General features: G+C 39.1%; 1 protein-coding gene across 4 annotated transcripts in view; it reads left to right on the top strand.

Moving 5' to 3' along the window:
* The window catches only part of LOC136781118 (TOX high mobility group box family member 3-like), a 145,008-nt gene that overhangs the window by 93,974 nt on the left and 25,368 nt on the right, over positions 1–25,666 (top strand). Inside the window, exon 1 of one of the 4 annotated variants that reach the window (XM_066739851.1) lies at positions 2,970–3,416. The exons of the other annotated variants lie outside the window; for them this stretch is intronic. The gene's annotated coding sequence lies outside the window, so the exon portion shown is untranslated. Of the gene's footprint in view, positions 1–2,969; positions 3,417–25,666 lie in introns of those variants that run through there. 4 annotated transcript variants of the gene reach the window in all.

The following is a 25,666-nucleotide window of genomic DNA, read 5'->3' as shown; positions in this document are numbered from 1 at the left end:
CTCGTAATGAAATTAGAAGTTGATCTTGTCTGATTGACATTGCCAGCAGATCCAAATTCATTCGTAATCACAGACATCGATAAAGAGACTCATCCAGGAAGAAACTTCAAACTGGTTTCTTTTTTAATTTTTTTCCTTAGAGTAACAGTAAAGTTAAAAAGTTTGGAACGTTGCTGGGATGTTGTACCATATACTATATTGTTGGTTTGAGAAAGGCTGAAGATTTTTAGGATTCGACCTGAATTTCGAGGGAATTCTCAAGGTATAGAGTGAAAAGGAGGAAGAAGCATGGTTCTCTCGTGCGGGGCAGTTCATTTATCGTTGGAAGTACAGTGAAAGGTGAAGGAGAACCGGAGGCTTTTCGAGAAATGATTCACGATCCGTTGTTTAAACGCGGAGGTAATTTTCCGATCGTTGAAAAGACCTGCAGGCAATTACTTCTCTGTCAATCGGGCTAATCTGTCAGTTCTGTCAGATCCAAGCGAGCCGCCGCCATATCGCAACCCCTCGATACGTTGTCGAGCCACCCTCCAGCAACCTTGCCTTGATTTGGACGAAGCAAAAGACCACCAAGTATCCAAACGTGTATAACGACTGAATCGTACAATTTTAACATTGTTTTTCTTACACTCTAATATTTTTTAAACTTGGATTTCATTTGTTGATAAAAATAATATTTCTTCTATTCGAGTTTATGGACGAATTAATATTTCATTGGAATTTTCGAAAATCTTTTTCAATTAAATTTTTATCAATATTCTTTCGCATTATTATGCCACCCTCCGATAACCTTGTCTTGATTTGATTGGAGGAAAAGATTGCGTAGTGTGCAAACATTGTATAACGAGTGAGTGATAAAAATGTCAAAATCGTTCTCATTAAAATTCTATCTCGATTAAATTTGAATCTCATTATTAATATAAAAACACAATTCCTTGCCACTCGAGTGTATCGACAAAGCAGTTTCGTCTAGATTTTCCAAAATGTTCTTTCATATACATACACTGTATATATATTTTAGATGCTCCCTTTTTCCTCGATGGGTTTTTGCCAACAGGAACAATTACGAGTTTTTCAGTGAAAAAAAGTTTTGCCTCGCTGGAAAGCTTTTTCGATGAGTCAGATAGAAAATTGATAAGCCCCGGCAAACTCGATATGATGCTGGCAATAATAAATAAAAAGGATTGAAAAGAAAAATAGGGACGGAGAGGGCGAGAGAGAAAGAGAGAGAGAGAGAGAGGGGGGGGGGGGGATTTGGTGGGGAGCAGAAAAAGTCGATAAAGGGGTATAGGGCTGATACATTAGTTTCCGGAGCTCTAAATTCGTGTCGCCTGGGTGAAACAGGATCCTAGGACACACACAGTGCGTTTACTTTTGTACTTTGAAACTCAATAACTGTGTTTACATACTCTTCGAGCACATGCTGCCATGACCAACATGAATAGCAGCGTCTTTTGGACTTGTAACAAACGCCACTAATGTTACATATGACTCGTTTATATCTCGCATTAACAATTATATTGCTAAATTAATTTTCATCCATTGGTGCGTCGTGTGATGAAAAGGACGAGCGGGCGAGGAGACATCGACAACTGGGACGCTGCTGGAAAACGTCCATTTCCGCAACGTAAACGAATCTTAAACGAGTGTAACGCGCTCATTGTCCAACTGAATTAAAATCAACCGGCTATTTGCATGATATAGGCTCAATTATCGCGATTTAGAATTCAAGGCCAGCTCTAGGAATGCTCATTATTACACCCAAGTTGAATTCTAGCCTCGACTCTGTAGCACCTTCTTTTACCACCCCACCCCCCCCCCCCCCATCCGCTCTATTACTCATCGTAATATTATTCATTCAAGCCGTGCAATCCGTTATTTCGCACACTAATCCCTATGTAAGTATTTAACGATTTCATTAATCGACTACAATATTATGATTATTTTGCATATTGCATTCAAGCGTTTCAATAAAAATTAATTGGATTCTGGTGAATGTACTTGCGATAAAAACTCGAAATTAATTTTTAACTGTTGGAATTGCTTTTTCTTCTTTTAGCAATACAGCAACGTTGCAAATCAAAAGAATCAGCGATCGTTTATTTATGTTATGTTCCTCTCCACTCTCTTTTTTTAATTGCCTCGTAGTTTTACATGGATGTCTAAAACGAGCTATCCTACACTAGAATAATATCGATAGCATTAAGCGGATTTATCATCGATCGCCACCTGATATTATATTGAAATTGATTTGTTTTAAAAATTAGAATAATGGCATATCAATTAAGTTGTAGCGAAAATGAATAAATCAACCCACGTAAGTGCATGCCTCATAAAAATTCATTCACGCTAAATTATTCATTAATTTAATTAGAGCACGCCTTCCTTTATTAGAATGATCAACGCTCGAGTTAAAAACTCCTATGTAGACTGCACCTTAAATCGCGAAAAGTTTCCAAGTTAAAATTTGCAAGTTCTTAATAAGCAAATTTTACAGGCCAAAAATTAATGAAATAGGGAATAAAGCTGTGAAAAGATAAGCTAATGAGGTAAAAGTTGGCTAACTTCTGGGTGAATTACGACGATTCTCAATTCATGAGTGCTCTAGCAAGAGATGGAGGATGAGAGGAGGAAGAGGGGTGTGTCTTTGCCAGAAAAGTTACAACGTTAATAAATAGGGCATTTAACGTGAGATGTGAAACACGCTCTTCCCTCATGCAGGAGAAACAAACGTGTGTCTCGGTGTTCAGCTCCCCCCCCCCCCCCCCTTTGATCCCCGTTTCCTACATACTATACCGTTCCCCCACCACAATCCACGCGCGAGAGTATCCTCCCCACTCATGGCAGTAGACTACACTAGAGGGGAGAATAAGCAGAATAGTGGGGCTACCCCCACTAAGCCTATTTCCCCCCACCACCGCGAGAGCCTCGAACCGGTGGTCGCCAGCTCATTCCCGCGCCAACCGCCGTGAGGAGCGCGTGTCGTTTTTGCTTGTCGCGCCGCCCCACGAATCTTCCCAGACGCAATTCTACGATACTCGTGCTCCGCGAACGTCCTAACCTCGTCGCGTACTCCTTTTACGCTCCCTCGGGACGCACGCGGTTCCTAGTCTCGTTCCACGCGGCGTGTTTTTCGTCCGTTTCAACGGTCGCTCCGCTATTCGACCCAGTTCGCGATCGACAGAGAGAGTGAACAGTGTGATCAAGTGAACAGCGATCTGTTTTACAGTGCCAAGCAAGGATTATCCCGAGGATACTCGTGCACGAGGCTCACGGGGATTGTCAGTGCTAGTTGAGAGCCCCTGCGCACAGGGCTACTCTCGTAGTTTTCGAGGTTTATCTCCATCCTCTTTCTCGCATCTGGCACGTGCTCTGCTAAGCTGGATTACGTTCTGTCCACCTGCTTCGCTGTGCCGGTAAGTGTTTGCGGTTTCTCATTCCTTTTTTTTTTCAATCTTTCTCTCCATCTCCAGTGTCGCGTTCTTCCTCTTCTTACTTTTCTGCTACTTCCGCTAGTCTCCCCTCCCCCCCCCCCCCCTCCACTCGTGCCCACGTTCACGCAGGTCCATCGTAGCCACGCGAAGAGTGAGTGAAAGTTTTCATTAGTGTGAGAGTGAGAGAGCTCGGGCCGTGTCCATTTGGCCAGTTTTGCCAGTTCGTCCCACAGTTGTTCCTCTCTAAAATTTGGATCTCGAGTCGTGCGTGCTCGCGCCGTTTTACACCTCCTTTTTGAACGGTGGGGTTTATACTTGCATCGTGGCGCCATCTTGTCGTCGCACGAACAAGTATCTCGACGACGTGGAAAATTCCGTAATAAATTCATCCTGCAGCTGCTCAAAAAATTTTCAATTACTTTTCTTTCCCTCCTCCTTTTTCCGCTCCTTTTCCCTCTTCCTTCTCGATTTCCTGAATTTTAGTTGTGCGTTTTACGTAACTCTGGACAACTTTTTGATAAGATTGCGACGACATTTTTCTCCGCGAGTGAATAATCGATCGGTACAATTGAGACATTAATAAAATATGAGTCGAGGATCGTTTAATAAAGCATTAAAATTCATAATTAATGGCGCATGGGCATTAATCGTATTTGTTTCGACAAAGATAAATAGCGTGGCATTAATATTCGATTATCGCAATGCCGGCTGCTGATCAATTATTATTGTTGCAGCACGGAATTCGTTTCGGTAAAAAAGAATAATTGGACGGAGCTTTTTAGCCTCGAATTACCGGCTTTTCGATTCATTCCAATTGGTATTTTAATCGAGTCATCGTCAGAAATGAAATTACAAAAAATTAATATACGCCAGCGCGCTTTCCCGTCGGACCGAGTTTAGTCAGAATTTATCCATTGCTACGGAGCATCGAGAGAGACGCGTGACTAGGAAGACGATGATCCGAAGAAGATTCAATTTTAGAAGTCATCCGTGCATCTCTTTTTGTTGCGTGTAATTATTACTCGGTAAATAAGTGAACATAAAAGATCCTAATAAACATTAGTAGCAAGAAGAAAACCAACGATTACAAATAAACAAGAATTCTCTCCTCCTCGAACTTTCTACCTATTCAAAGTAAACAGCAGCACAATCAAATATCACACGTTCCTCGAAACGCTATAAACTACACAATAGGTTTATGAAACAAAATCCTATACGAGATTATTTCGCTGAATTTCAATCAGTTTTGTTTTGGTTACCTCGAAGGCCATCCAAATACGCCTAACTGAAATAAAAACAGTCATTCTCGCTTCGTTTCAATTGCAACTCACGCAAGACAAGTTTTTCTTCCACCGTAGCTGAGGAAGAGAGGGTGACCAATGAGATTTGGGGAGCATCGAGAATTCATGCGATTCCACTATCCGTCGGCCAGCGTTCGACTCCAGTGTTTACTTTGAAGATTGAAAAAGCAGATTTTCTAAATGAAACTCGATGGAGAACGAGCGATGACGCTTCCTGGAAAACGGATATAGGCAATTTGTTCGACGGGTCGGAATGAATTTGTTCATTTTGGAATACATATCGAGAGCGATCAATTGGCTGGATTGGGTTTTGATAGCTGCCAATTCAGAATAACAAACATTGACAGCTATTAAACGTATTCCTGGCAGATACACCATTAACGATCGGATCGTTCAACTCTAGCTGCGTCGAATAAACAAACAACCCTTTTGAATTCTTCTTCTCTTCCTGTATAATTCCCATTTAATTGTTTTCGATAAAGAAAAATTGCTGTCACTGGAAAAGACGCGGACGGAAGTGATTGAAAGAGACGATGGCAGGTGATATCCAGCGTTGACAGCTCGTTATGGCAAACAAGTCAGTTCGATGATAAAGCATCTCTAAGAGGAAATTACCAGTCACCTATAAATTACGTTTTAAATGTAAACGGCTGAATGTAAGAGGCGAGTCATCCGAATCTAAGAACACTCTACCTTCCAATTAATGATTCTTCACGCGTAGCCGGAGGATAAAGCGTGAAAATCTCAGCAATATTGAAAATAGAGTTGCTAGAGAATCTTTCGGCGCTGCGAATCGAGCTGAAAGTTCAGTTAAACTAAGCCAAACTAGACTAAGCTGTGTAGTAACGGTGTGTTACGTCGAATCACCACCGGAGATGGAACAATTCAATGATAATTATACGAAAAGATAATTTAGCTGCGCGTTGAGAACTGTGGAGACCAATGACGGGGCTCGGATCTCCTAGCTAGTATATATATATATAATACTACAGTAGAGAGCAGGTGTGCAAGAAGCGTCGAAGCCTCGGCGCGTAACTGAAACGTTAACCTCATCGCGCGTTCTCTTTCCTATTGAATTCGGGCGCCATTAATTACTATTACAATAATTAATAATTAATAAAAAAAACTCGATAAAAAGAATAAAAGTTCCTCGAATTACGTGCCTCGACGTTGCAAACAGCGCTCGTTAAAATAAATACAAAACGCGTCCAAGATGTAATAGTGTGCGTGTGCGATAAATAAAAGAAGAAAAAGTGGCACGCGAAATGATCCTATCGATAATACGTATTTCCCTCGGTTATTTAATTAGCCTCGACTTATCGAATGAAATTTATCTGGATTATTCGTGTTTTTATAGCGATTCTCTCCAGATATCCCGTTGCCAATCAAAATCGTCGACCTTCCCGAGTCCCTCCTCCCCCTCCTCTTTTTCTTCTTCATTTCTGAGAAAGAAAAAAATGGAAGGAAAAGATTGCCATGATTACTACCACTCATCGCTCATTAGTTTAACGCGATTGCTTTTAATAATGGGGATATAGAAGTTTTTCTCTTTTTCCTTCCGCCAACTAATAACCCTCCGCTCTCACACACACATGTGTAAGTTTTACGCCAATGTAAACAAATTCTGTCACCACCACCAACAACGTAATCACACTCATTAGTACGGGGTGATTGGGTTTAATAATACGAAACACACAATCAATGTGGTAATTGGTGCATGAATTCTTTTCCTACTTGTGTGCACTTGTTTGTTACATGTGTATATATATACATAGTTAGAGTTGGAGAGAGAGAGAGAGAGATAGTATATAGGCTTCTTTAAATACATTCAAACTTTTTATTATACGTCTGTTCGCGTATAAAAAGCTTCTTTTTGCAAGAGAGAAAAATTATGCAAACTTAACGCCTTAATTGCTGCATGCACGAGCGCCCTAATCGTGAAAAGACTTTGTACCATCGCCGAGGAGAGAGAAATTGGTCGATGCGATAAATATTTTACCATTTTACCCCTGGGAAAATCTCATTTTTCAAGCTTTGAGATTCTGAGGAACCTGCGAGCTCTCTGCCTTTGGTTTTTCTCGTCGTGGAATTATGGGGGGGGGGATATTGAAAAAACCGGTTCGCGGAGAGTTAACGATCACCGGAGGGAGAACCCACCAGGTACGTTAGATTTCTCTCGCGCTCTACTCCCTTTTTAAACCCCCCTCAACACCACAAAGCTATGCATCAGGTAGAAACGAAAACATCTGTTGTTGCCGTCACAAATTTTCAACCGTTCTGCTGAAATACCAAAAAATTCGTTTCCCTCTTCTCTTGCACAGTCTATAAGGGCTCGGAATGATATTATTCTCCTTTTATTATTAAGAGAACGTTAGTTGGAATCCGAACTGAAAATACCAAATAGAAAAAATATGCTCGATTTTATCGACGTAATTTTGCATTTTTTTTATCTCTACTTTCTGTTTTTTTGTTTTGCTTCTTACCTACTCTTTGTGATCGTTAAAATAACGAGGAAGATACAACTTGCGTTGGGGGAAGTGGAGAGAAAAACCTGCAGCCAGGAGAGCTCGATTGAATAATGCCAAATTCAATTATACATGCCTTTGGATGACTTCGAGAAATTCCATTAAATTCTATTGCGTAATGCTGGATGGATAAATAAAAGCAATTAAATTCAATTACGTGACGTAAGATTAAGTAAATAAAACTGCTGACGCAACTCTTCTCGTTCGCATCGACTCTTCAAATTATTTTGTGGAATTAAATTATTCACTCGATGTTGACATCTTTTTTTCTTCTTTTTTTAATCTGCTTTTTTTGAAAGACTGTAAATGTTTATTGAAACCTGCTTTTTTCGTTTTTTGCTCTTTAGATTTAGTTCAGATATATCTCTTGGTTTTTCCGATGATTTATTTACTGGAAGTAAATCTTTTTTTTTTTACGTAGAATTTTTTTTCTCTAGAAAACTGTAAGCGTTGATAGAAATGAGATTTTTTCATTCTATGTTGCTTAAATTTAGCTGAGATATATTTCTCGACAGATCGTCCGGACGATTTATTTACTTGAAATAAATCTTTTGATAACGTTTTCCAACTTCCGCTGGTATGCACATACTTTATCGTGATAAGATATCATTGAAAGAGAGTTATCTCTCGACTTTTTCATTTTTCTTCCTTCTATAGGAAAATACAGCTGCTAGTGTGTTTCGTGAGAAAAATATTATCGTCTGGAAGAAAGCTTATTAATTACTAATGAATAATATATTTCTTAACGACCTTTAAACTTTTTCGAAGTTTATTACCCTCACAAATTCCCTAAAATTTGATACTTTTTTTTTTATTTTGACCTCAATGAAGTCGTGTTTATAATAAGCGAGCATTTTATGACAGATTTTCTTAAAGACGAAAATCCTATTTAATACATTATTTATGTTCTCAAACAATCTTTAACTCTATGTTTTTATTATATTTCTTACCATTACTAATATTTTTTAAGAAATGTTTTAAAAAAATTCTATACTCTCTTGCCTTCCGGAAGTCACCTCTTTCATTCGAGTTCATAGAAGAAAAAAAACATCTCCCCTTTTTAGAAACAAATGCTTTTTCTGTTACAAGCAGAAGGAATAATTTTTATTTACCTGCTTTTTGATCGCAAGCTGCTACAATTAGTTGTTTTTTTCTCTCGTAACTTTTATTTTTAGGATCAAATTGCACACCGCGCTATGTTGAGCCTTTATAATTGCGCTACCTTTTACGAGTATTGCTTTTTGCAAGTTTTATGGTGACAGGAGGGGAAAAAGAAAAGAATCAGCCATGGATGATTATCTTTCGTAACTTCCGTTTTATTCGAAAGCATGAAAAAAAATCATCCATTTTCCGTGGAAAATAGAAAAGAAAGATTCGACCGTTGATTTTCCATCTCGAGTTTTATTCTCACGCCAGTCACTAGCAATTAATCAATTAATTACGACAGCGCAAAGTGGGTTAATTGCATTCTACATCGAGCTTTGCTAGTAATATTACAGGTTAAAGACGTTGGAAAATCGCTGCTGTTGCTATCAAGCGCGCGGGCGCGCGCGTCAATCTCTCCACGTGTGTAATTCAATAAATTTATAGGCGATTTGCATGATAATTTGATCGACGTGCCTGCTATTAGCCCGACTTGACCAATTAACGAGTGGTTGTTGATGATTCTTTTGTCCAGTTGTATCTTCTATATTTAAGAGAAACTTTTCCTGAATTTCTCTGTATGTACAGGGTGTTTTCAGTTTTTTTTGCTTTCAAACTGTAATTCTATACAAAAAGTACGATTCTGAGAAGAAAACTCGTGTATACCATTTTTTAATATTGTCAATATTTTCCGATTAACCTGACTCTATTTTTAGGCGAAGAATTTACACATAAATTGTTATGCCGCTTGGTGGATATTAATAATAGGAAAAAAGATTTATAAAAGTCTTTTTCTAGACACGATAAAAACAGTAAAAAAGGTTTAACAACTTTTTATCATATTACTAATATTTTTCAAGTTACATTAAAATCCGTCTAGGCGCAATTTCGTTAGGTCGTAACCTACAAAAATTATTATGCAACTCGTTAAATATGATCAATATGAAAAATAGTGTAGAATAAGTATTTATGGATATGATAATAAGTAGTAAAAAACTAATGAATTTTTCTCGTATCATTGATACTTACCAAGCAGCATAACAGTAGACTCTTGGCCCAACTATATTATTGTGTAAATCGGAAAATATGAACAATACTACAAAAAAATGGTATAAAAGTTTTCTTCTTTGAATCGGCTCTTCTATCCAAGGTTTCGATTTGACCAAAATCTCCGAGACACCCTGTATACATGTACCATCTACAGCCACTGCTGCTGTACACCGGAGAACGTTCAATTTAATTCATCTCTATTTGCTATCCCGTTGTTTTTCCAATGGAGAATTTTCGCATTCCACGTTATTTTTCCTTTTCCCTCTTGAAATGAAGTAACGGTTGAAACAAAATTTGCTTGTCAAAAGGAAGATCGATGCCCCGTCTTGTGCTTTCCAATCTTCTTTTTCTCTCACTTCCCGTCATCCTCCTTTCCTTCTCCCCCCTCCTCACTATACTCCTTCCCATTCCAGCTTGAGATTCCTGAGCGATAGACATTTACATTCAGAGTGCTTTGTTGTTACTCCGCCCCTCGCATTATAACCTAAACGTGCCTTTGTCATTCTCCCCCCCCCCCCTCCCCTCCCTCCTCCTCCATCCCCCTCCCTCTCCTAACCTCCATCTCTCCTATCTCACCGAAGAGAAAAAAGGAGCAACAATAAAAGTGAGATACGACGTGCGTAAAAATCGCTTTTACACGATCGTTTTAACGATCATCCTTCTCAGTTGCATAATATAATTCATAATTTATCCAGTTACGTAGCTCTTATTTCTTTCCCGAATTCATATTACACGGTAAATACATAGAGATGAAAAAAAAAACGCTCGTCGAGATTTTTCGCAAAAAGCTCGTCGATTTTTGCAGCGTCGGTATTTGTAAACATTCAGATTTTACTGTTGGAAACACGATAAAATTTGTTTGGCATTAAAATTGACGAGCTCCACCCCCCCCCCCCCCCCCTCCATCGACCGTGTCGGTTTGATAATAAAATTTATACGCTCCACATTGGAAATTTAAACTACGGCTATCTTATCGCGCGGCTGTAACATCGTTATTAACTAATGTTCTAATCTTGAGTAAGTACATTAATATATCAATGCCAGACTCGACAACGCGTTATATACTTTTGAAACGGACCTTTTGCCTTTTATCTTGAAATAGAATTGCTTTGCATTGCAAATTGACGAGGGAGGGGTTACGAGAGTTGTTTCGAAGGAAACAAGAAACGCAATCGGATCTAAATGGTAATCGATATGCGCGCGTTATAAAATCAAATTGGCCAATATTTATCGGCCATTTAATTAGCGAATATTTTCAGCCTCTTTATCACCCCTCGTGCTTTTTTCTCGCGCTCCTAACGCCGATAAACAATTTACATCGATAATAGTGTATAAAATATATATTTATACGTACTCTGTACACGCTATAATTAGATTTTCGAACGGTCGCTGATGAAAAATACATATTCAAAGAAGCTGATCATAAATTTTAAAATTACAACCTCAATAGTCGTAAATTAAATTTGGAAAAAATGTAAATTAGAGAAGCGAGGTAAATAAGTATAGTGCGCGTCGCATGGAGATCGAGTTTTTCTTTTCTTCGTTTATTCTTCTCCTTTTTTCTCGCAAGTTTAACGGACGACTTTGCATTTCTCGACTGGGAAAAACTTATAACTCGGCTTGCCATGGAATTCTCTGTGTGAGCGCGTGTGTGAGAGAGTGCGCAGGTGAACACTTCACGGAGATGCTTCTATAAACAGGCGGGTATACAACGGGTATTTATCGCGTATACTTATAAATTTTCCCGGTAGAGGTCAATACCAGTCGTACGCGCGAACGTGTTATTGTTTACGTGTGAAACCTGATAGGACAGCGTTGAATATGCATTTTAGGGACAAAGAGTGGACAATGGGTAGCTGAAATAACATCTATGTTTTAGTTTCAGCGAGAACACATTTTTTTTTGTTTTTTTTTTCTAGCTAAAATAATATAGAGCCCGCGGTCATCGATAAATTAAACACTGGAGCTTCTAATTCGATATTCTACTTTCCTCCTCCTCCAACATATATTATTTCTTTCATAGATTTTTTGGAAATTTATTCGTTTGTAGCAACGCAAAAGATTCTCTAAAAATAAACTTTTACATCTTACTGTAATTTATCTTCTTCGAGAATGTGCTTTTAGTTGGATGTTACGCTGTAGTGTTTATAAGAACTCTCGCTCGCATATATATTTTACGATTATACTTTGATGTTTGAAATCTGATTTTTCTAAATCTTGTAGCGATCACGAGAGAAGCGATTGCTTTGATGATTCATGAAACATTTTAGAGAGATCGATGCATCTCTGATGAACAACACAGAGGGAATTTTCTCGTTTATTTATCGTTGCATTCTGTTTTATTTTGATTAATATTAATTAAATTATAAAGCTTGTTACAGCGTGATGAAGGAGATTAAAAGAGTCAGTTGTATAGCTTTTGTAGAACCCTCAAAGCTCGCTGTTGTTTACCACTTGAATACCCATATTTTGCCTCCATCCACTTATATATACATTATTTTTCTCGAGCTCGTATAATCCCTTCTCGGAATAAGAAGCAAACAATGAAATTCAAGGAATCCCTTTCACTCGTTACTAAGTATTTTCTTCCTTCGCTGCGATATATTGATAGTTATTGTTGCTATATTTCCTTTTTTGTTTCTTTCTTTGCTCCCTCTTTCTTCGTGTTTATTTTATACGGACGAAAAAAAGATGCTGGATGTCGATAAGGAAGGAATCTCTTATTGAGAATTTAAAGTGGGAATATTTCTTCCGAGAAAATTAATTAGCTCTGTTCTTTGCTTCGCGGTAGCTGGAATACTTTTTCCTCGTAATGGCTCTTCTCTCCAGGAACAAGATTTAATTACGGATAGAGTCAAAATGAATTTTTACGTGTTATATTTTTTTACCAACTTTTCTCTCCATCTTGAAAAATATACGTATATAGATTTCTTTCCATTTTGGAGTTTCAAGAGAAGGTGGGTACAAGTTAATGTGAAATATTATTATCAAACAGGGGGAGAATCGTAAGGCGTGCTTATAATTAACTTATTCTCTCTTTCCCCCTCCCTCTCACGGATACGGTAAATTGTTGCTGCGGAATATTAAATTGAAAGTTAGAAGTTTGTTGTTGGATGGGGGTGGGTGGAGTAGCAGGTACGTTGAAGGATATTAGCGTTTAATCGCATTAGCCCCAATAAGCCCGTGCTTTTTAATCGAATTAAAATATGCAACTGGGCCATATCCGACATTCGAAGCTTAGTATTCTTTGTTGCTGTTTTTCACGAAATCACCGTACGTAATTCGCGTTAGAATCGTTGCATAATGAACTTTCTCAGAAATTGCGTTATATTAATCAGTGCATAATTAAAGTCTGCCAACGTAACTTTATCATACAGCCTCCTTCTACTCGCTAATCAGGAGTATATATATGTATATATTAAAACAAACTTTTTTATCGAACGAGGGAAGAAAATAGTATGAAAAATTCATGTAAAAAAAAAAACTTTTTTTTTAAAAGCAATCACTTTTAATATTCAAAAATAAATAAGAAATCGAGACTAATGCATTCAATCCAGAGTTTCTCCTCCTCAATACGTGACTAAATCTATATAGTTATGGAAACAACATGCGAGGTGCGAATGACTGACTCATCGGTGTATTCCACGACAAATCTGAAAGCCAATTTATCAAACTTCACCCTCCCTTGACCCTGACAGCTCTCGCTCTCGCTCTCGAGCTCACACGTTAACCCCAACGTGGCGCAGGGATGACGAATCAATGCAGCAGAAAAATCCATATTTATGAGTATCAGTTTGGATTTGGATAGCGTTAAGAGGAAAAACAACAATTACGAATGTTACGCAAGATAAGAATTGAGAGAAAGGGGGAGAAAAGGGCAAGATTAAATATAAAAATGAACGAGGAAGAAAGGGATGGTTAGGTTAGGTCGTAGTAGGATAAAATATGAATGAATGGGGGTTAATCTTGCAGAAACAATCTTTTTAATAAGAGCAGCAGGCAGGCGGAAGCCGACAATGCTCTCCGGCTGAATGAAAGATAATCCGTCCAGGTATATATCCTTCCCGCAGGATTCGCAGGATCTTTTGTGTTTTTCGACGGGCCGCTCTCCCCGCGCCAAAGCACTTAGTCACGCGTCATTTTCCCATTACAGTCCGCCGCCTGGCCCATTTTTTCTCTCCTCCTCTCCTCCTTTTTTTCTTCCCAATCGCTCTCCGAAAGCTCTTTCCACCGTGGTCACGTGACTCCTCGATATATCAGCTCAAAACTGAAACACGTGTCCCATGATTGGAAGGAACAGCCAATTGCTTAATTATCCTCGCGATCGACCAGATTTAATTGCTCGCTTCAACGATCCCATTTCGTTCTGTATCATCCTAGTTTTTTTATCTCTCTTCAACATCGCAAATAACCCTGGGATATCGTACGCTATCAGTGTTTAATAATTATGAAAATAATTACCCGTGACGTTCCTCTTCTCCCCCGTGTACCACTAACTACGCAACACGTGCATTGTTCGCGTGGGCTGACATCTAAAAAGTGAAATTGAACGCATCGAATCCCCGAGAACTCGCTTGGCACGCGCTGAAATAGCTGCAAAAACCACGAAGAAGCCGCTGAAAAAGGTAAATGTCTCTCGTGAGTATCGATCGAGTTTTGTTTGGCTTGCGTGTTCGGGCTTATCCGTCTTTCGATCGATGTACGTGTCCCGCATAGCGAAAAACTACCACGTAATCCCTGCACGAAACAGAATGTTCTTTTTTTATAGCGAAACTTGCGCGATCGGCGTAAAAATTAATTTTAAAAATAAGGATAAACGTCGGTTTAGGAGGGGAGGGGGGGGGGGGGGTGGATATGTTTACGTTAATGCATGGAATTAGCGGTGAATGAGGTTTATGACCGTTGACGCTCGATAAGCGGCCATTTTACTCGCGTCTCTCTTACAAAGGATATCGTGTTACTGCTCTCTGGAGGAAACCACGTGGCACCGTAGGAATGTAAACGAAAGAGCTGGGGGGGGGGGGGGGGGGGGTAAAGTCGAGGAAAGAGTGCTTTGCTTTGGTTTGGGTCTCTTTTGACGTCTCGATTCTCTCGCGTGTGTGTGGTCTCTCCCAAGTCTCTCTCCTCTCCTCTCCTTCAATATCCCACACAAATAGACCCTTTTTCCACTATCGTAAACCATTTTCTTCACCAAAAACTGCTGCTTCCTCGAGAACGTTAACACGCAACATTTCGGTTTTAACCTCTCGACCACTTGAAACGTTGTCTGGGATTTATAAGGCTCGATAATCAATTTTTCAAACGAAAGCATGGAATTACTACGGTGTGGTAAACAGCAAACCCTGAAGAGTGGAGCATTATCGCTCGAGTGATTCCGAGCCACGTATCATCAACTCATTTCCGATTGGAATTCTTCCGTAATTAGAGGAAGTTTCTTCCAGTTGTTTCTTCTCGCACACCAGCCATTACCGGAATCACCGAGCCATTTCGGAAAATGCAAACCTGAAAAGCTCCTGGCTCTCGCACGGTTTCCTCCTCGGGTTTCTCAATGTTTCGGCGGCTAGAGGGAAAATTTTTCACAAACGCGGTAAAAAACAATCTAACCTTCCCGAATTTAAGCGGAATATATCGTTAATTGGTCCTCGCGGAGGGAGGATGCTATATAGAGGAACTCGTAAGATTTTATTGTCATTTGCAAATGGGAGAAATAATAGAATGGAGGAAATATTCCAATTGCCAATTATCCGCTGGTAATTGCTACCGAGCGAATTAACGGAATTAAACTTTCTCTCGGTGCAATATCTTACAAGTTTTGTACGTGGATAACCAACTCGATTAAAATGTAGAAAGTATGTTATTCGAATTAATCCAATACTCTTTTAAGGTTTAAAGATAAGCGGACATTTCTTAGAATTTATTCGACCAATTAAACGGACGACGAGAATTAAATATCGTTTCGATTATATTTCTTTCTATAGAGAATTTTAGTAATAAGCGTATACTTGACAAGCCCGGACTTAACGAGGTTGTATAAAAGCAGTCAAATTCTTCAATTATGACAAACAATATTTTTGTAGTATAGTGGAAATATTACGTAATAAAAAACAGGTTCTAGCGTGTATGCTTTTGGGTAAATCACTTTGTGTCTATTTTTCTACGTGAAGATTTTATTTGTCAACATGACATTTCAGTATTTTTTTTTTATTTCAATTATTTTCCTTATTAACATTATAATACTATTTTTTGCTAGCACAAATTATTAGCACTTAAAAAGAGTATTTATTTAAAATATTGACATACTATTTTTTCTTATATAAACCGTACTTTTCAATTAGGACACGGTTTATAAATTTTTATGGAATAGCTTAATATTTTTTGTCCATATTTTTAGGAGAGCAATGTTGTTTCATACCAAAGTTTAACGATCCCATTTTTATTAATACATTTTCCATAGGATATGTTTTCTCAGGATTAAAATAATGTTTTTATTACGATATATTTTACAAGGTCCATATACATATATATATTTTAAATTTAATTAAACAGTCCCTGGGAACCTCGTTCAACGTGCTTGTATACTTTGTACGCTACTTAAACGCATTAGCATATTACGACGCACCGGAAGTCGAATTATTCCAAGCTTTTGATTCTTCGCGAGATCCATAAGTGATTCGTGCATCGGTTTATTTCAACCCGAACGATAATATTTGTTGGAGAATGTTTATTTGTAGAAGAGGGGGGGGGGGGGGGGAGAGCGTGGTGGGGAGTACAAGGGTCCCATTTAGCAGCGGAGGAATAGAAAGTGCACGTACGGTAAGCAGCTCGAATACCTCGACTAAATGGTTATACTGCAAACTGAATAGACATTAAATGGGGAAGTGCATTACAGGATACGCGCAAGCTTTAAAACGATCATCTACTATGTTCCCCCACCCTCTCTCTTTTTATTATTATTCTTATTTCCACACAACGTCCCTCTTTTCTCTCTGAAAATTTCTGCCAGTTGAGATTCTCAGTTGTGTCATAGAGTTATAAGTGGGAATTTCTTTCCGGCTCGGTTGAAGAAACTGCAGCCATCCGGTCTGGCAAGTGCGGAAACACGCTTTATCATCCGCTCTCTGTTATTCAACCTCTCTGTGTGGGTGTCAGACTGTACACGCGTGTGTTATGCTTCGGTTGGCACGCCGCGAGTGAGCCATCGACTGAAACCTTTTCATTCCTATATCTGCGTTCCTTCGAAATTTTCTGTCCATGTTTTTTACTACATCCTTTAGGTTACTTTGTCAATTTCAGGGATTTAGTGACTGAAAGTTCGTCCAAACGAGGTTTATACCCTGATTCAAACTTATATAAATTCGTGATTTTTTTTTAATACGCCGAGACCTTCATTGACACTATATTTGTTATTCTAGAAGCACGCAATTCGAAATTGTAAAGACGCAATATTATGTTACTGCTCCATTTATTATTTTTACATGTTTTTATTTGTAAACGGAAGTTTTTATAATTAGAAAAATGATCTAATTAAAATAATGTACCATGTCTGAATATTGCCAATTGAAAATGTATTTGATTTTATGATATATAGCTGATTCGGTTAAATAAATACTATTGAATGAAGTCAAGATAATTTCGATTAATTAAAATTCATTCGCTCGAGGTAAACATTTAACTGTGGGAAAGTATTGAAAAAAGGTGTGTATTTGTTTGAAATTTTCATCCCTCTCGAATAAGAAGTTAAAATCGGTTATTGCGCATGCGCGATACCTGGCAAATGACCTTTTGCTTAGCGACATTTGTGGTAAAGTTCAGAACCCTCTAGAATCAGCCTATTTACCTCGTTATCTAGATCAGATTACACCGCGAGCTCGTCATTTATTAGCGGTCTGCTTTTATTACTCAATTCCTCTTCTGTCCATGTGAGAGTATGATATATATATATATATATATATAGTATCTACAATGAATTTTCTCGTACGTGTCTTTCAACACTGCCCTCAAATACATTTTAATACCTTCTCTAACCTCACACACATACACACACAGTTCTAATTTTGCTCTCGTACATTCGTTTGTTATATTATTTTTTATTGCTCTTTCGAGTTTACACTCGCTAGAGAGGAATGGTTAATTAAATTCCTCATCAATATATATATATATATATATATATATATATACATATATAATAAATTTCAATAAATGCTTCATATAGATCCTACATTTTTAATAAACAATTTAACCAAATGGTTTTTGGTAAATAATAATTTATAGCAAATATTAATTAATTGGAAATCTACGTGGTGGAAAAAGTTGACGTAATTTACCAGATCGGAGAGATTCTAATTTGGCGGAATGTTTCTGAGTTTATTATATATATATATATAATAAATTTTCATTGAAGCTTCATATAAAGCCTACATACTTTAACAAACAATTTAACCAATAGTTTTTGATAAACAATAATTTATAGGAGAAATATTAATTGACTGGAAAGCCATAGGCGAAGGGAAAAGTTCACATAAATACCAGATCAGAGGGATTCTAATGCGACGGAATGCTGCTGAGTTTAGGATTGCGCACTATCTTTAGAATTCCTGACTATGATCTCATAATGACACAACATTCCTCGTTGTTCTGACACAATTACGAGCTCTGCATATTAAGAGAACGACGGGCCCAGCTGTATAACTAATCTCTGGATTAAAATTGAAACTCGCCACGTGCTATGTTCGTTTTTTTTTTTTCTTCTTAGAAATTAAAGCATTTTTTCTCGCCCGAAGCTGTATACTTGATTTCGTGATCCCATAATAATGGCCGGGATCCAAGGGCGTTTCTTCCCTTCACGCACCTGCTCGGTTATTTACTTTGTACTACCCCGCTCGCCAAAGCCCTTCACCCATCAATTGCCATTCTTCTCCCTCTCCCCTCTCTCACACACACATATACACACACACTTTCTCTTTCTGCCAAAACGCAATTCGCCATTGAAGAAAATTGCGCGCCAGATAAAGAATGCAATTCCACCCCATGAATTGCTCTGGTAATAACCACGAGGATCGAGAGGGAAACAAATAATAAAAGAATCAAAAAAAAAATATATATATAATGTCTGCTGCTGTTGGTAAATAAGAGATAAAATCCTTCGACGAATCGATATACAACACAGCGTATTGTCGAGAGAAGGAAAGCAGAATAACAAGAGAGAGAGAGAGAGAGAAACGTTGAATGATTCGAATGATTTTAATCGTGCCCTGGCCAAACTTCAATTATCGAATTTCTACGGGCGTCCGTTATCCGCGAGTGGAATCGGCAAAATTTAATTAAATCCCGAGAAGAATTAGCGATCTACGATGGATTTGCAATAAAAATATTTAACCCGGGACCGGCGTGTTTTAACCGATGATTCCGGATTAAATGAACAGGGTGGTTTATTGGGGAGAGAGATAGAGTGGGGGGGGGGGGGCTATTGAAAATCGATTCCACCATTGGACGGATGGTTCTTGCGGAGTGTGGAGGGGGTAAAAAGTAATTACACTCGCGGCCATTTCGCGTTTATTTATCGGCCCTAGCCGATCTGTTTACCAAATGAAAATGTTTTCCCCCTCGTTAAACGTGGATTCTTAGCTTTATACCGTTTCCCAAGCTCCGACTAGTCTCGCGTATGTGATTTATAGTCCTTTGGACTGGATGAAATTGCACGTCTGTTCATTGTTATTATTATCATTAATGGTGGAATGGCGTGCCTGCCAGTCACCGTTTCTTCCTCGACGCACGCCTCGTAAATTAAAAATTGCCTTCTTAGTTATTATCGCGATGACACTCCATTCTTTGCTGCTGATAAAAACTTTATATCCAGCTTCGATTTCCACTTTCTTCCAACGTTGCAAGTTCCTTTGGTATACGTAAGCAGGACACACGACGACTCGCAGATTAAAAATTCCCTTCTTATACACTTACCCTAATAGCACACACGACGTGCAGAGAACGTCCTCGGAACGTTCCGAGGATATTCGCGCTATTAGGATTATTATTATCGCAATGAGACACTCCATTCTCTTTGCTCCCGATAAAAATTTTATATCCAGCCTCGATTTCCACTTTCTTACACCGTTGTAAGTTACTTTGGTAGAAACGCCGTACGCACGCAACTTGTTTACCCTTATCTCAACAATCTCAACGTGTTTCTCACTTTTTTTCTTCTTCTCTCCTTCTTTCTTTGTTTTTTACACTGCTATTCTTATTCACGGCCACGAAGAAATTGTATCCCTATTGTGCGAACAACCATTGTCTCCCCCCCTCCCCTTTTTGTAGATTGGATAAGGTCCTCGGTATTTATTGCTCAGTGATGAATGAAGCCTTTGTGCCTGCTTCTCTTATCGCATGGCTAAAAGTATAGTATTATATTTATGCTAAAAGAGTAGATTTTCTTCCTTTCCCAATTATCTCATCCCTCTCTCCTTCTTCTCTTCTCGTTATTATCATCCAGTTGGGAACCACTGGGAGAAGGCCACGTGGCTCTACGAAGCTCGAAAATAAATGATGAGGCACGACTCAAACAACTCGTCCCGTATTATTATTTCTTGGCCATAGTTATTCTATATTCGTGAAACTATATATCAACTATACACACACGAACAAACTTACTTGGCAAATCGATCGCGGATACACATCGCAATGAGCAAAACTTGTCACAGGACGATTAAAGTTTTCGCGCTGAAGAATTTACGAGCCGCTCGAAACGAACAATTTTAATTAACGTGGAAAATTCTGAAGCTGCGATCGGATGAAAAGAAATGGGATTTTTAATTCGCGTCTCTCTCTCTCTTTCTCTCTACGTACGTGTGTCTATGTGTAGGTTTTGCCAGAGATAGAGAGTGGAAGAAACGCATACCGATGCCATCAAAATAAATAATACATGAAGTTGGAATAGTCGTAAAAAAAGTAATGAGACACGTATACCGGGCGTAATAAAGTGGCGGGGCTGAATACAAATATCACCAGGCTATCCAAACACGAAATCTCATCAAAATATTAAAAAGAAAAGATATCCAAGCCCGTTTTCAGCGTAATGATACGTCGTGGTAATAATGCTAAATATTCTCAATCCTTGTTTATAAAAAAACCCGCCAGAGTTAACACAGGGATTCGATTAGTAACGATATAATGAATGCAAAAACCTTATTAAAATTCAAACTTTTCAATTTACTGCCTTTTTTCTATTCTCAATCCTTATTAATAAAAAACCAATCGGTCGATACTTAACACAGAGAGAGATTTCAATTAGTAAGGATATATAATTAATGTGAAAAAGATGATTAAAATTCAAACTTTTCAATTTATTGCCTTTTATCTATCCTACTTTTTTTTTTACAAATATCACCAAGCTATCTATAAACACGAAATCTCGTGAAAATATCGAGAAGAAAAGATTGGCAAGCCAGTCTTGAGCGTAATGATACGTCGTGATAATGATGATAAATATTCTCAGTCGTCGTTAATAAGAAAGTCAATCGTTCGGTGTTTAACACAAAGATATTCGATTAGCAATGATACAATTAATGGGAAAAATCTTGTTAAGTGTAAAACTTTTCAATTTACTGCCTTTTTTCTATCTTATTTTTTATGAAGTTTCTACGAATGGTCTCTCGAGCGAACGAGAAAAATAATTGATATCCAGAGAGTGGGCAAGATGTTAACGCGAATCTACGGTTGTTGTGTAAAACGAAACTATGTCATAAGAAAGTAAGGGGAATAAAGTTTACGGCTGGAAGGCAATAAAATACGTAAATCCGAGATAAATCTAAATAAATGAAAATATTCAGTGGTTGTTGGAGAGGGGGGGGGGGGGTGGCTTTGGAACAAAGTGTAACGCGAAAGCAGCTCACGGCACGAAACTGTCCGGATAATAAGGAAATACATTTAACGTTAAATAAAGAAACGAGCAGAGCTCGCTGGTCCCTCTTAAAGGCGGATCCAAATGGGAATGCAGTAAAAATATTAAATACACGATGTTACGCAAGTACGCTCGGTAAGATAATGAAAGCACTTTCAGCGAAATATAATAAAACGTCTGCCGAAGCCGAGATAGCTGATATCTACTCAAATAACATATTCCTGGATGCTTATTGTTAGATCCTCCTAACGATATTGCACACACGCAGCAGACACTCGTGGAAAATAAAAACAAACGTTAAATTCTCTCTCAGCGATATTGAACAGACACACGCGCTTAAGAAACGCAAACGATCGACCAGGATGAAAGGCACTCGCTTCGGGTAAACAAAACCTCCATTGTTTCCCTTGTAGCGGGAAACAAAAGTTTCCATATCAATTTTCGACGACCATCGCGCTGCTGGATGCTTGGAGGAGGAAGTCTCGGAAAAAAGGACGCTTTAACAATATTTTTTGTCGTTGCTTTTTTCCCCGAGACCAACTTTATGGGAAATAAAAAGGGTTGCCGTAAAAACGTTTATTATCATTGAGAATAATTTGTCGCAAATTGGATATTAATCTTTTTATTTACGACTGTTTAGTTGGACGTTAATAAATTACCATCGGCTTTGATTGGTTTTCTCAATGAATTTTTGCTTCTTTTTTTGTTTATACTTTTTTTCTGGTTTCCCTCAAGGTGCTCTGTTCGAGTTACATCAGTGTAATGTTTGCTACGTTGTGCCAGCGAATAAGTGTCGTTAATCAATTCTGAGAAAGCTTGCTTCGTGAGGTTTACGACTGGTATAGGAGGGGGAGAGAGGGGGGGGGATAGGTGCGCCCCCTTCATAATACAACAAGATTACCCTGCATGTGTATCCCTCGATAATCAATCGTCTTCCATTCCCGTGTACAACGCTGACAAGAAGATGGAAAAATCGAAATTCAATTTCTCACTGAAACAATGTTTCGCCTCTCTCCTCCTCGCGTCCCCTCGCTAAATTACAGATGCAATCGTTTTTCGCTCGCAGGATGATCGTACAAAAGCGATTAAAACATTTTTTTATCATTGCTCTTGCACAGTTCCTTATCTCCCAACGATTAATACACATGTACATCAGTACTGTCTATATTAGTATAGCGCACAGCGACCACTTTATAATCCATCATTCCAATATTTGCAATTCATGAGAATCCCACGTCTATCTCGATTAAATTCCACAATTAATTTCTGCAATTCGTTTGGCCGCTGTGAATTCCACGAGTGATTCACGCGAGCAAATATTATAAAGCTGCTCGAGCGAGGGTGTTTCGCCAAATCGAATACAATCTTCGCGCGCAATCTGTTTATTTTTCAAGATTATCCGGCGCAGGATTAAATTTCCATTAGACGCTGGGACGAGTGGAATAACAAAACTGGTGGGGAGGGGGAGGGGGGTTATGTTTGCAAAAGGATGTAGAGAAGGGGTTGAGAGGTTTCCTGGGATGAAAATGGAACAGCAGTACGGATAAATGTGGGAGGGTAACACTGGTGAGTTAGCTAAGCAGGATTTTATTTGGAGAAACGAATTTTTACACGTGTTAGAGTGTGTATAATCACTGCCCCTTCCTAAAACCACCAGCCAGCCTTGTTATAACAAACTTTTAATTAATGCGAAATACCGCTCCATTCTTTCAATACTCTCCCCCCCCCCCCCCTCCCTCTTTCTTCGACAAACGAGCTGCCCCTTTTAATTACATTTTATTCCATGCGATAATTGAATACCCTCTACCCCCCACCTAGCTCTTCCACTATTTCCCTTTTCTGTCATCATCCCACGTACATCCTCTTCACATCCCCTCTCCTCCTTATACGATATTTAATTAACGCTTACTATTAATTTTGCTACGTCCTACAACGCTAAATTCTTTTTATTATTTTTCCAATTACGACGAGTAGAAAAGATTTACATCGATCCAACACTTTCCAATTTGTCCATTATGCAAATGACACACTGTTTCTCTCTTTGTGTCCGTGTACATTCGAACACACATCTTTATCGTTATAATATTGACGCTACGTTCGAAGTAGATGGAGATTATTAATAGGGGTGGGATTAATCCTGATTCCCGCGTGTCCCTTGATGCATTAAAGTGCAAGTTGGAGGGGGGAGGAGTTTGCATCTCGGCTCGGGAGAACTGATTTTAACCCGATTTGCATGATTATTAGTCATCGAAAGTTCGGCCAACCAGGAGATTGCCTCTCACGATATCTCTCGCTCATGGCTGACCTCGAACATCCAGCAAACCAATTTGCATCTCTCGTTTTTCAAACCCCAAGAAGATTTCCCGCCAAAAATATGCGGCTTTTCAACCGAGATGTGCTCGGCATTTCGATCATCCATAAACCGGAATGACGCAGAGTCCATTGAAACACTTGTGGAAACCGCTGGAAAGGAGAAATATTCTCTTGTATCGAAAAGGATTGGATTTGTATCGCGCGAAATTAAGGGGGAAATGTCGTGACTCGCTTGCGAGGAGATGAATTCATCATTGGGAATTCGACGATGTCTGCATTTGACATTTCGCGAATTTCGTTGAGTTTCCCGCCAAGTTTCCCGGATATTCCCTTTTCGCTGGCTGGACTTTGCTTAGGCAGGAATTCGACGGTTGGTTCGGGCTGGAACGGAACGGGAACAATGCAAACGGCATACCAGACTCACCCTGTATTCCCTGTGGAATTTCATGCATAAGTGCGCGTACCGACAAATGGGAAATTATCATCGATGTTGAAGCTTGAAAATTCTGAGAAAAGTATGTTATTGGGTGAGAGAGACAAATTTCTGCAAGCCGCACACACAGGATAAAAATCGCGTTGGATGAATCGTAGAGGGTCCGCTCGACGAATTAGAATGCGGAATTGGTTACCGCAGAAAAGATGGGGAGCCATTAGGCATCCTGATTGGTTGGTTTCCCTAAGATACAGGCACGTATGCTTGTCTCCCTTTTCATTGGGAAGGGGACACGCGCCAGGAAAATAAAGTTTGCTGGGATGTAACGTAATGGAGATAGACGCAGCAATTTCTGTGTAATTGCTGTAATTCCCTTCTTCTCCCCCCACGCCTCTCATGACCCCCTTCAGTTTAGTTCCCCTCCTCTTCTACTCTAACCCTGACCTCACATCGGTCATTCCTCCAAACAAGCGAGGATAAAAATGACAAATTCCCATTATTCCCCAACCTCCCGCCGCTCGCTCGACCCTTTATTCCTATACTAAAAATATTAAAATAAATTCCAGGAACAATTGAAATGAATAACTCTGTACTAATACGAAATAGCTTCAACGTGTTTATTAAAGTCCGAGGAACTATTGTATACAAAAGAAAGCTGTAGCGAGAAAAACGTTTATTAAAAATTCCCATGAATCGGTTGTATAGACGCTAAATGTAAACAACGAGTTTATTCGTGTATAACGAATACACGAAGCGAGTTTGTTATTGTTTACCGTCTGGCCGAACAAAAGGCGAATGGAAAAGGAAAACAAAGTTGGCGAGGCGTTCTAAGAACGTCTCATCGAGTGAAAAACAAAGCTCGTTGGGGTTTCCAGGAATTCTCAGCGACGAATGGGGTGGTTCCAGGAACGCGTTGAACACTTGGCTCCCGTGGGACGACGATCCACCGCCAGTCCGAGAGACATTGGGGCAATGATGCGTTAATTTATTTATCGTGTTTCCCACACCTTCGGACAAGCACATACACAAAATGGAAGAGATAACGGCGAGATCGGAGGAGTTTACCTATCGTAACTCGGTATATCTATACGATCAGGCAATTATACGTGTCACCCGTCAGATATATCGCCTCCCTATATATATGCATGTATATTACACGTGGACCACAGTAACGAGATAGGATGGCCCGTGCAAAGGGTTCAGAGCCAGGCTCGCGAAACTCATCCTCCTCGATTATATCAACCCTTTATCACTTTTTCCCCGACAACCGCTAATATCCTTGAATCATCGCGCCTCGTCAACCATAATACTCATCCATCTTAGCTCGGATAATCCCCGAGACGTAATACGATATGTTTACATAACCCGCTTTATAGGACATTCCATGAAGCCAATTCTTCTCCTCTCCTTCCTTGCTCACACACACGCACACCATTTCTCAACTTCTGTTCAACTGAATTTCTCGTAAACTTTTTTTTGTCGCCTGGCCCGGCACAATCTTCCATCCAAAGTAAATAATCTTCTCGGTCAATAGACTCAGCTGCAGTGTGCACAGCTGCGCCACAGTCTTATTA

The sequence above is a fragment of the Prorops nasuta genome, unplaced genomic scaffold (genome assembly GCF_024137725.1).
Source record: "Prorops nasuta isolate Cenicafe-Biocafe unplaced genomic scaffold, Cenicafe_Pnas_1.2 PNAS00021, whole genome shotgun sequence".
Taxonomy (NCBI): domain Eukaryota; kingdom Metazoa; phylum Arthropoda; class Insecta; order Hymenoptera; family Bethylidae; genus Prorops; species Prorops nasuta.
The sequence above is the reverse complement of the archived record's forward strand: the minus strand, read 5'-3'. Positions and strand labels throughout refer to the sequence as shown.